The sequence below is a fragment of the Puma concolor genome, unplaced genomic scaffold, assembly GCF_028749965.1.
Source record: "Puma concolor isolate L17-30 unplaced genomic scaffold, mPumCon1.1.hap2 unalloc_scaffold_26, whole genome shotgun sequence".
Classification (NCBI taxonomy): domain Eukaryota; kingdom Metazoa; phylum Chordata; class Mammalia; order Carnivora; family Felidae; genus Puma; species Puma concolor.
The window spans coordinates 1-9387 of NW_028240232.1; the positions used below are offsets into that span (position 1 = coordinate 1).

The 9387-nt window shown below is 40.3% G+C and overlaps 1 long non-coding RNA gene across 1 annotated transcript; it reads left to right on the forward strand.

Moving 5' to 3' along the window:
- The first annotated feature begins 1232 nt into the window (after positions 1 to 1232).
- LOC147571459 (uncharacterized) lies at positions 1233 to 9387 on the forward strand. The gene is made up of 4 exons (XR_015247359.1): positions 1233 to 1304; positions 5373 to 5444; positions 6196 to 6276; positions 8891 to 9387. It is a non-coding gene; the product is annotated as an uncharacterized LOC147571459 (long non-coding RNA).

Genomic DNA, 9387 nt, shown 5'->3' on the forward strand with positions numbered 1-9387 from the left:
GTCCTGAATGGAATTGGCTTTCTCACTCCACATGGTCATTCCTGAGTGCAATTTATCTTTGTAGTTGAGATTTGACTTGCTTCTGTTTTCTGGTCCTAAGGAAGAGGTGAAATGAACCACGGGGCTTGTTATTGGTGACAGGTCCCCCTGAGAGTTAAAGAAGAGGTGGGAGGTGACTTCTAATGGCTAGTCAGAGTGTAGACCCTTCCTCCAGGGTTCTGGGACCCTGCCCCCTTCTAACACCAATGGCTCCTGCCTGGAAGAAAACACCCTTTGCTGCCAGATCCCAGGAGGAAGGATGTGGGGTTGATGTGCTGTCCTTGGTCCTACTGCAGTATCCCAGCTAATCACCCTGTAGGTGGCTCCAAGGCATTTCTGGTGGGGAGTGTTTGTAGAGCTACTCCCTTGGCTTTGAGCTAAGGTTGTGGATTTTCTAATTGTATCTTTTCTAATCATTCTTAGGGACTTTGGTGGAGTTTGGAGTTTGGTAGAGACCTGGCATGTTTCAATCTGCCAGCTTGAAATAGCACAACCTCTTAGGAAGGCAATTTTGTACCCCTGTTAAATCCTGGAGAAACTTAGGCAAATGTGTACTAGGATATAAACAGAAAAATGTTCAAAGCAGCACTGTTTATAATAACTAAAAATTAGAAAAATCTAGTATCCACCAACAGTAGAAAGAACAAATAGCGTTACACGGGTATTTACTCTATACATATTAAACTGAGCATTTATGTTATGTGCATTTTATGCACATTTTTAGTTCTCACAGATACTTTTTGGTTGGGGAAAAAAATTAGATGGCTTTACTCGTAGCACTGATATGGTTATAAATAGGGCTTCCACAATAAAATTTGGGAAAAGAGAGGAGGAAGTGGCAGTTCTGTCCATGTTTTTGCCACTCAGGGCTGGATTCTAACAGAGATTTTGTGATCCAGAGAGTAGGCATTAAATGTACATTTTGGTGTGAAGAGTGGATAGGGGTGTGTGTGTGTGTGTGTGTGTGTGTGTGTGTGTGTGTGAGAGAGAGAGAGAGAGAGAGAGAGGGAAAGGAGTATGTGAGAAGAAAAGATATGAATCAAACAGCAGAGGTCGCCATCCCTACATTAAATAAGAATTAGTGTATTTGGTGGCACCATTACCCAGGTTTCTCTCACATCTAGCGGTCCTGTGTAGCAAATTGTTGTAGTTATTTTGCATTTTGACACAGAAATGACCTTTTCATTTTGCAGAATTCTCAGTGAAAATTATCTGACCGAATTACATAAAGACACATTTGAAGACCTGCTATCCCTCCAGTATTTGTAAGTTAATCAGTTCATCATTTATTATGAGTTTTTAGTTATATTATTTATTAAAAAATACAGGGTTCAAGTTAGATAATTGCAACAATTTCTTCTAACAGTAGAATTCTATAATTCTCTCTATTAAATTCTATAACTCTGTAAGTCTGTGGGGACCCAGCCCATCTCTAGCATTAAATACCTCCTATGCATTTTCAACTTTTTAATTTTAAATTTTTTTTTTCAATGTTTATTTATTTTTGGGACAGAGAGAGACAGAGCATGAACGGGGGAGGGGCAGAGAGAGAGGGAGACACAGAATCCGAAACAGGCTCCAGGCTCCGAGCCATCAGCCCAGAGCCTGACGCGGGGCTCGAACTCACGGACAGCGAGATCGTGACCTGGCTGAAGTCGGACGCTTAACCGACTGCGCCACCCAGGCGCCCCTCAACTTTTTAATTTTATAGACAAGATCTAGGAAAAAGCCCTTCAGTTGTAGAGGAAAAGGGGTAATGAGGTCTGAGCAATTATGGACACCCATATGAACCTTGTTATGTAAGTGTTCATATACCATCTGCCTTTATTTATATTTATTATTTATGGCCCATGGATCAAATCCTGTGTATGGTCTGTCTTGATACAACCTATGAGTTCAGAATGATTTTCATGTTCTTAAAAGGCTGTAAAAGAGAAAAGAAGAGAAAGAAACAGAATATGTGACAGAGACCATATATGGCCTGCAAAGCCTAAAATATTTACTGTGTGGCCTTTACAGAAAAGGTTTGAAACAGTTGGCTTGGTGAAATGAGAGGAATTGAAGTTAACCTCAAATTGTCACCTACAAGACAAGAAAATATAGAACACTTACATTAATTTGAATGCCATTAACCCAGAATTTTTAAATAATTTAATCTAAATGAAATATTTAAATATGAAATATTTAAGCAGGTGAATTATGTAAGCAGTATTACCAAGTACATATTAAATTATCAAGAGAACAGATTAGGGATTTCAGTGTGGGAAATTTTATTAGTTTATTTTTTTATTATTATTTTTTATGTAATTTATTGTTAAGTTAGCTAACATACAGTGTGCTCTTGGCTTCAGGAGCAGATTCCTGTGATCAGTGTGGAAATTCTTATGCCACCATAAAAATAGATGTTTAAAATGATGGTTAAGGGGTTGGGGCTCCTGGGTGGCTCAGTTGGTTGGGCGTCTGACTTTGACTCAGGTCGTGATCTCACAGTTTGTGGGTTCGAGCCCCGTGTCGGGCTCTGTGCTGATAGCTCAGAGCCCGGAGCCGGTTTCAGATTCTGTCTCCCTCTCTCTCTGCCCCTCCCCCACTCATGCTCTGTCTCTGTCTCTCTCAAAAATAAATAAACATTAAAAAAATGATGGCTAAACGGCATGTGGCTGTCTCAGTCATTAGAGTCTGCAACTCTTGATCTCGAGGTTGTAGGTTAGAGCCCCATGTTAGGTATAGATATTACTTAAAAAAAATGAACTCTTTAAAAATATAATGATGGTTAAGTGGTATAGTTAGAAATGTTTACACTAAACGAACATCAGAAATGCCTCTAACTTCGCTAATTACAGAATAAACATCTCTCCAGCCTCATTGTCAAGGAAGAAATGTTTGCATAGATCTCTGTACATTAGACATACAGAGATACTAATGTTCTTTGCTATGGAGGTTCAGTGTTTATTCTTTGCCCATGCCATCCAAAGCTGTGTATTTCATTAATCCTTTTTTTAAAAAATTTTTAATGTTTATTTATTTTTGAGAGAGAGAGAGAGACAGAGTATGAGCAGGGTAGGCACAGAGAGAGAGGGAGACACAGAATCCGAAGCGGGCTTCAGTCTCTGAGCTGTTGGCCCAGAACCCGATGCGGGGCTCGAATTCATGAGCAGTGAGATCATGACCTGAACCAAACGAAGTCAGATGCTCAATCGACTAAGCCATCCAGGCGCCCCTCATTAATCCTTATTAATGATGTGCTTTAGAAAATAGATTCTTCTTGCAAATGTGGAAGGCTTAAGGGTAGTGAGTAAAAAGAATCTCATATGACACTAAAAATAGTCCTTCAAATTCTCAAACGTTCCAAGTCTTAGGGGACAACCACTTTGTATTGGTCTTCTTGGCTACCTCTGCCATCTGGGCTCCAAACGTTACAAACACAGTTTGGAGGAAAACAAAAGAGACAAACTGCGCAATGGATTGGGCCTTTCATTATTTCTACTATGAGGTACTTTGTAAGCCAATTATTTCATGTTAGGTGAAGTGTTCTCATTCATTCCTTCATTCAAAAAAAATGTGAATCAAAACCTAAAAAAGAATGTGACGGGCCCTATGCCCAGTACCATAGGCACGCAGATGGTTAAGACAGGCTTCCCACCCTTGTAGGAACTCATGATTTCACAGGGAAAATAAACAGAAGCTTAAACCATAACGCATAAGCACTAAATGGATGATGAAGCACTGACAGAGTGCAGAAGCGGGAGCCACAAAGTCATAAAACCACATTTCTTTTCAGTCATTTTGCTCCTTCTACTCACTACCCAGCTGTTAATTTATTTTATAAATATTTGAGTTTGTTCTTTGTCCATGCATCAGTTTTAAACACAGTAGACAACGCAGATGAGCAAGACTAGTCCATACTTTCATGGAGTTTATGCCCAGAGGAAATGGAATGCCAGAATAACTATATTGAGAAGAAATTGGGGCACCTGACCGGCTGAGACAGTAGAGCATGCGACTCTTGATCTCAGGGTCGTGAGTTCAAGCCCCAGGTTGGGCGTGGAGTCTACTTTAAAAAATTCAAAGAAGGAGAAGAAGGAGGAGGAGGAGAGGGGGAGGGGAAGAAATGGATTTGGGCAATGAGAAGTATAAGTTGTTTTTGGAACATAGAAGAGGGGGGAAGACTTCAAGTTGGATCAGGGAAGTTACTAGAGAAATGCTGTTTGAACAGAACCTTGAATGGCTATGACGTGTCATCGGATAGACATCTTGGGAAGAATATGCTTGCAAAATAGAGTGAGTGAAAGGCAAAATGCAGGAGAAATTTCTTTGGTATCTGTAGAGTAGGAAACTAGAGCCAGATTTAGGATTTTGAAGGCCTTGGATAATATGCCAAGCTACCGTGTTATCACAGCAGTGCTCTAGGACAAACTTTAGACTGCACCAGGGTCACTTGGAGGCCTTGTCAGAACACAGGTTCCACCTCCACAGTTCCTGATTCACTCAGTCCAGAGTAGAGCTGAGAATTTGCATCTTGAGTAAGTTCCCAAGTGACTCTGATATTTGAGAACCACTCCTGGAGAATTAATCTGGTGACTGTGTGCAGTATAGATTAGAATGGGAGAGACCAGAGATGACAATGCCAATCAGAAGATGGTGGTACCCATGTAGGTGGAAAGTGAGGGACTCAGCTGAAGTCAATGGAAATAAGAGGGTCAACTATAATCAAGAATGGGTGTTTCCAAATAAAAATCCAGTACCATGTTGTTTTTTTTGTTGGCCCCACTTGCAACTGAAGCAGTTGATAAATTCATAGAGCGTTTAGGCAATGTACAACCAAAAATAAATTTCTATTAATATGATAATATAATTCTGAGTTCGTTCAAAGTTAGGTATTGATTAGAGGAGTAACTTCTTTTCAAGTTAAATGAAAAGGTATCTTTTATCTCTTCTGGTATTGACTTGGTGTCGAGAAATACAACGAAACCAGGAAGGTGTGCTAATGTGAGAATATCCCTTTTAATATTAGAAATTATATGTGGAGATCACAACTTTGAGCTCATAATTTAGAAATTGATGAGGCCACAAAAAGTCATTTAATCAGTTCTTCTGCTCTCAGGAAAGATTACTTCCAAGATCTATCAAGATCTATAGTTGTATGTTTTATGTATGAAGATCACAAAGGTGAGACTCTTAAGAAAGGTGAGGGCAGGGTTAGGGGCTCTGGAAGGTTCAAATAACAATTCCTAATACTCAGAGTTTAGCCAAAAGCTACTTATTCAATACTATCATCCTACTAATTAGATAGCTTAGAGCTAATTGAGGCAATATTTTCCTTTTCCTTTTCCTAGAGATTTATCCTGCAATAAAATACAATCTATTGAAAGACGTATATTTGAATCCCTACCTTTTTTGCAGTTTATGTAAGTTACAAATATAATTTCATTGTATTTGGAATTTTTATTAAACTTAATTGTAAACCTCTTTGTTATTCATTTTGAATGAATGAAACTTTATTAGTCGAAAGCTACTAAAATTATGTAGCAAATCTTTTTTGTCTGTGGCAAAGTTTGGTGTGAGAGTTATTATAGAGATCAGAGTGAATCGTTCTAGAGCAGCAGTTCTCTGCCAGGGTGCTTTTGCGTCCAGGTGACACTTGGTAGTGTCTAGAGACATTTTTGATTGTCAGACTGTAGATGTGCTGCTGGCATCTAGTGGGTGGAGGCCAGGGCTGCTGTCACACCCTACAGTTCACAGGGCAGCACCCCCCCCCCCCATAACAAAGATTATCCAACCATAAATCTCAACAGTGCTAAAGTTGTGAAACATTTTTCTAGAGAAATAAACTTACTTCTCTAGAAAAAAATACTTAACACAAGTATTTATTGAGCATTTACTGATTTGTATCTAATGCACCACATGTATAAACATGAAAGTATAAATCTTTCATGCAAATATTTTTTTAAAAAGGCAAGCATCTTTCATAGTGAGATTTCTTTAGTGTATGGAGATTGTATTGTGGTTATGTTTCGTTATCTATAAATTAGAATCACTGCCAAAGGATAAATATTCTGAAAATATCTTGTTTTTCTTCTTCGTTTGTGTCTTGTTTTTTTTTGTTGTTGTTGTTTTTTTTTTTTTTTTTTTTTTTTTTTTTTTTTTTGGTGTGTGTAGAAATCTTGGTTGCAATTTACTCACCAAACTGAACTTTGGAACATTTCAGGCCTGGCATGGAATGCAGTTTTTACACAAGCTGTAAGTGAAACAGAAAATGAATACATGTAAAAAAAAAAACCAAAAAAAACTACATGTAAAAATATCATACAGTGATTGGTTAGGTGTGTGTTAATAAACCCAGTATGAATTCTGGAAAGTAGGTCTTAAAATCCATTTTTTTTTTCAAATGAGGAAACTAAGGTACAAAGAGGCCAAGAGACTTGTCTTAACTCCTAAATGGCACTCTCTGCCCTCCCTCGTACCCAGCTTTGTGTGGGCAGTGAAGGCCCCAAGCAAGTAACACCCAAGTCAGTATTATCATGGGAATTCGTGACAGTGATGCTTCCCCAAGGTGTGCGTGGTCCTTGAAATCCACTTCTGAATTTAACTTTGATTCTGGCTCACGTGCAAGTTTCCTGTGCAAAAGAGAACTGCGAAGAACTAAGTTTAGCACAGAGTTCTCCAGGCAGCAAAAGGTGTGGGTGCTTCCTCAGCCATCAGGAAAGCAGCAAGAACTCCTGAACACCTGCCACAGGGCACTGCTCTCCATGTGCTTTCTTTCCTGACCACTCTTCAGTTAAGAAGTGTGTGACTCCCTTTCAGCAGGGACATTCTGTGATTTCTCTGTCAAAAAGCAAATCATACTGGGCATGTTCAGTGGCCTGAGGGGGATGTTGAGACTCAAGGTTGAAGACCCTCCACTAAAGCAGACGCTGGAAAAGACTGGCTCACTGTCTTGTGGTTCAGAAATCCGATTTCACAGCTTATCTTCCGTTAGATGAAAGTGTTTACGGTGTGTCTGGAGCTGGAGTAAGTTCCTGCGGGTGCCCAAGAGCAGGGGCCTCCTCTCTCATTAATTTGCTGATGCCTAACTTGGGGAAAGAATACTGAGGGTCAGTTTTTTGTTTTGCCAGCATGCCAGAGAACGGGCTCATTGAGTTTCTCCACCAAGAGGTTTTAGTGGTGTCAATATAATGTCTTAAAAGTCACCACCTCTACTAAGCATCTTATAACACCAAGAGTCTCTTCTAAGAATCTGAATTTCATAGTTATGTAGGCAATACAGGACAAAATAGGGTGGAATCCGTTGATAACAATGAATGAATTCATTGAAAAACAATCCGTGCCACGCGCACTCTATGTCGACAATGTACTAAGTACCGGGGGTACAAAGAATATACAGGGACTGTCCCCAAGAATCTTTCATACTGGAAAAAGGAGAAAAAGATGGCCTTTTTCTTGTAATTTACTAAGATATTTGTAAACTGATGGAAACCCCTGTCTTGCCCGACTGAGATCTCTATCAGTTAACCATTTGTTTTCTTTCCTTTCCTTTGTCCTCCAGCAGCCAGAATGACACATATCCCACCTGGGGTGGGGGCATGTGCTAACTTGTATTTTGCCCTCAACTTGCCCCATGCTCCCTCATCAATCTTACATGACAGAGAAAGGTAATTAAAGAACCAGAGCTAGCTGGTATTGAGAATAAATTAATACTCATGCCATGTGTGTTATGCCCAGAATTCGTGATCCCCAAATACCGCCAGGGAGCCGAGTCCGATGTAAAAGCAAAAGAGCCTTTATTCGAGCTAGCTCGAGCTCAATCCCCTACCTGCACTGACACAGCGGTGAGATACCCGGGAGAGAGAGCCAGTTTCAAAAGGACAAAGGTTTTACTGGTGCCTAGTGGCAGTTGGTGAGGTAATGGCTGCGGCCTCAGCTGATTGGCTGGGGAAGGGTCCTGGGGAAGAGTCCTGTTAGGCAGTTGGGGGGGGGGGGTTACTCAAGGGGAGGAGGTGTGGTCAAGTTGAAGGACACAGAACAAGATGGAGTCGGCCGGTGTAGGCCAGCCCTTTCAATGTGGTTTGAATAGAGCTGTACTACTAAAACGAATTCACAGTTAACTTCCAAAACATTATCACAGTACAGTAAGTGTGTATTGGAGGTTGAGCTCCTTGTTTTGGGCCAAACTTTTCTTTTCTTTTTTCTTTTTAACGTTTATTTATTTATTCTGAGAGAAAGAGAGCGTGCGCAGGGGAGATGCCATCCCGTGAATTCAGTCACGTTATTACCTATGTGACTTATTACTGGGGTGTTTATAAGTTGAAACAGTATTTTCTCCAGCATTAAATAAGTTTGTAAACCTTTTGGGCCCCAGCTGAGGTGGATTTATCTTGAACTGACTGAAGCTTAAACTTCAGGTCTCCTCACTTACATAGGCCCCTTCCAAAGTCTTGGGAGGGACCCTCGCAATTCCTGTACGCATAATTTTGCATGTTTTGATGAGGCAGGATTTCCCAAAGTAGATGAGGTTCAGACCCTACAAGGCCTTGATTCACCCCTGGGTTTCAGGTAATTATATCTCAGTAAGTTTTTTGAATGAAGCCTCTTAAGTTATTGATAAACACTGAGTGAACACGTTAGCGGTGTGGTAAAGTCTATTTTGAATCTGAAATCCACCTCAAAGCCATGCCAAGAGTTTATTAATAAGGTACCACTTTTTGAATGGTAGTAATAATCCTGTTTCTTTCAGATGAAATCAGGAATGAAATATATTATGGAAAACCAACAGTGGTTGATAATCCTAAATGTTAAGTATAGTTTTTTTTTTTTTCCTGACTTTAAAGTGCTTCTCCTTCATTCACCTACACAGGTCCAGACTGGTGGCTTATTTTAAAAAATTCACTTCATTGGTTCTAACAGTACGAGCTCCATGATTTTAGAAGCTGAAGGACTCTACGATGTAGAAAGGCTGTACCTTATCGGGATAGAGCACATTCACATGCTGGCTCGTCTGTGGCGCATCCGTATTGTGCCAAGAACATAAGCTCTAAGGGAGAATAAGGAAAATCTAAGCCTTACCCCTGTTGAATTATTGTTGAGAATATCATTGAGGTAGGTGTGGCAACCCTCTGAAGGCAAACTCGAGCCCCAGTCACAGACACGCCCTAACGCTCCCCCAGTCAACCGGCATCTGCTTCCTTTTAGACAGCTGTGTGCCCACAAAAGTTGACACACTTCAGGATATTGTCATCGCTTTTTGGTATGTACTGGAAATCCTGGCAGCTTCTTCTCAGATTCAGAAAGGCATAAACGTTAAGGATGAAGATAACAACTCAGGGCTGTCCTTTTGGGGTGATTTAGGGTAAC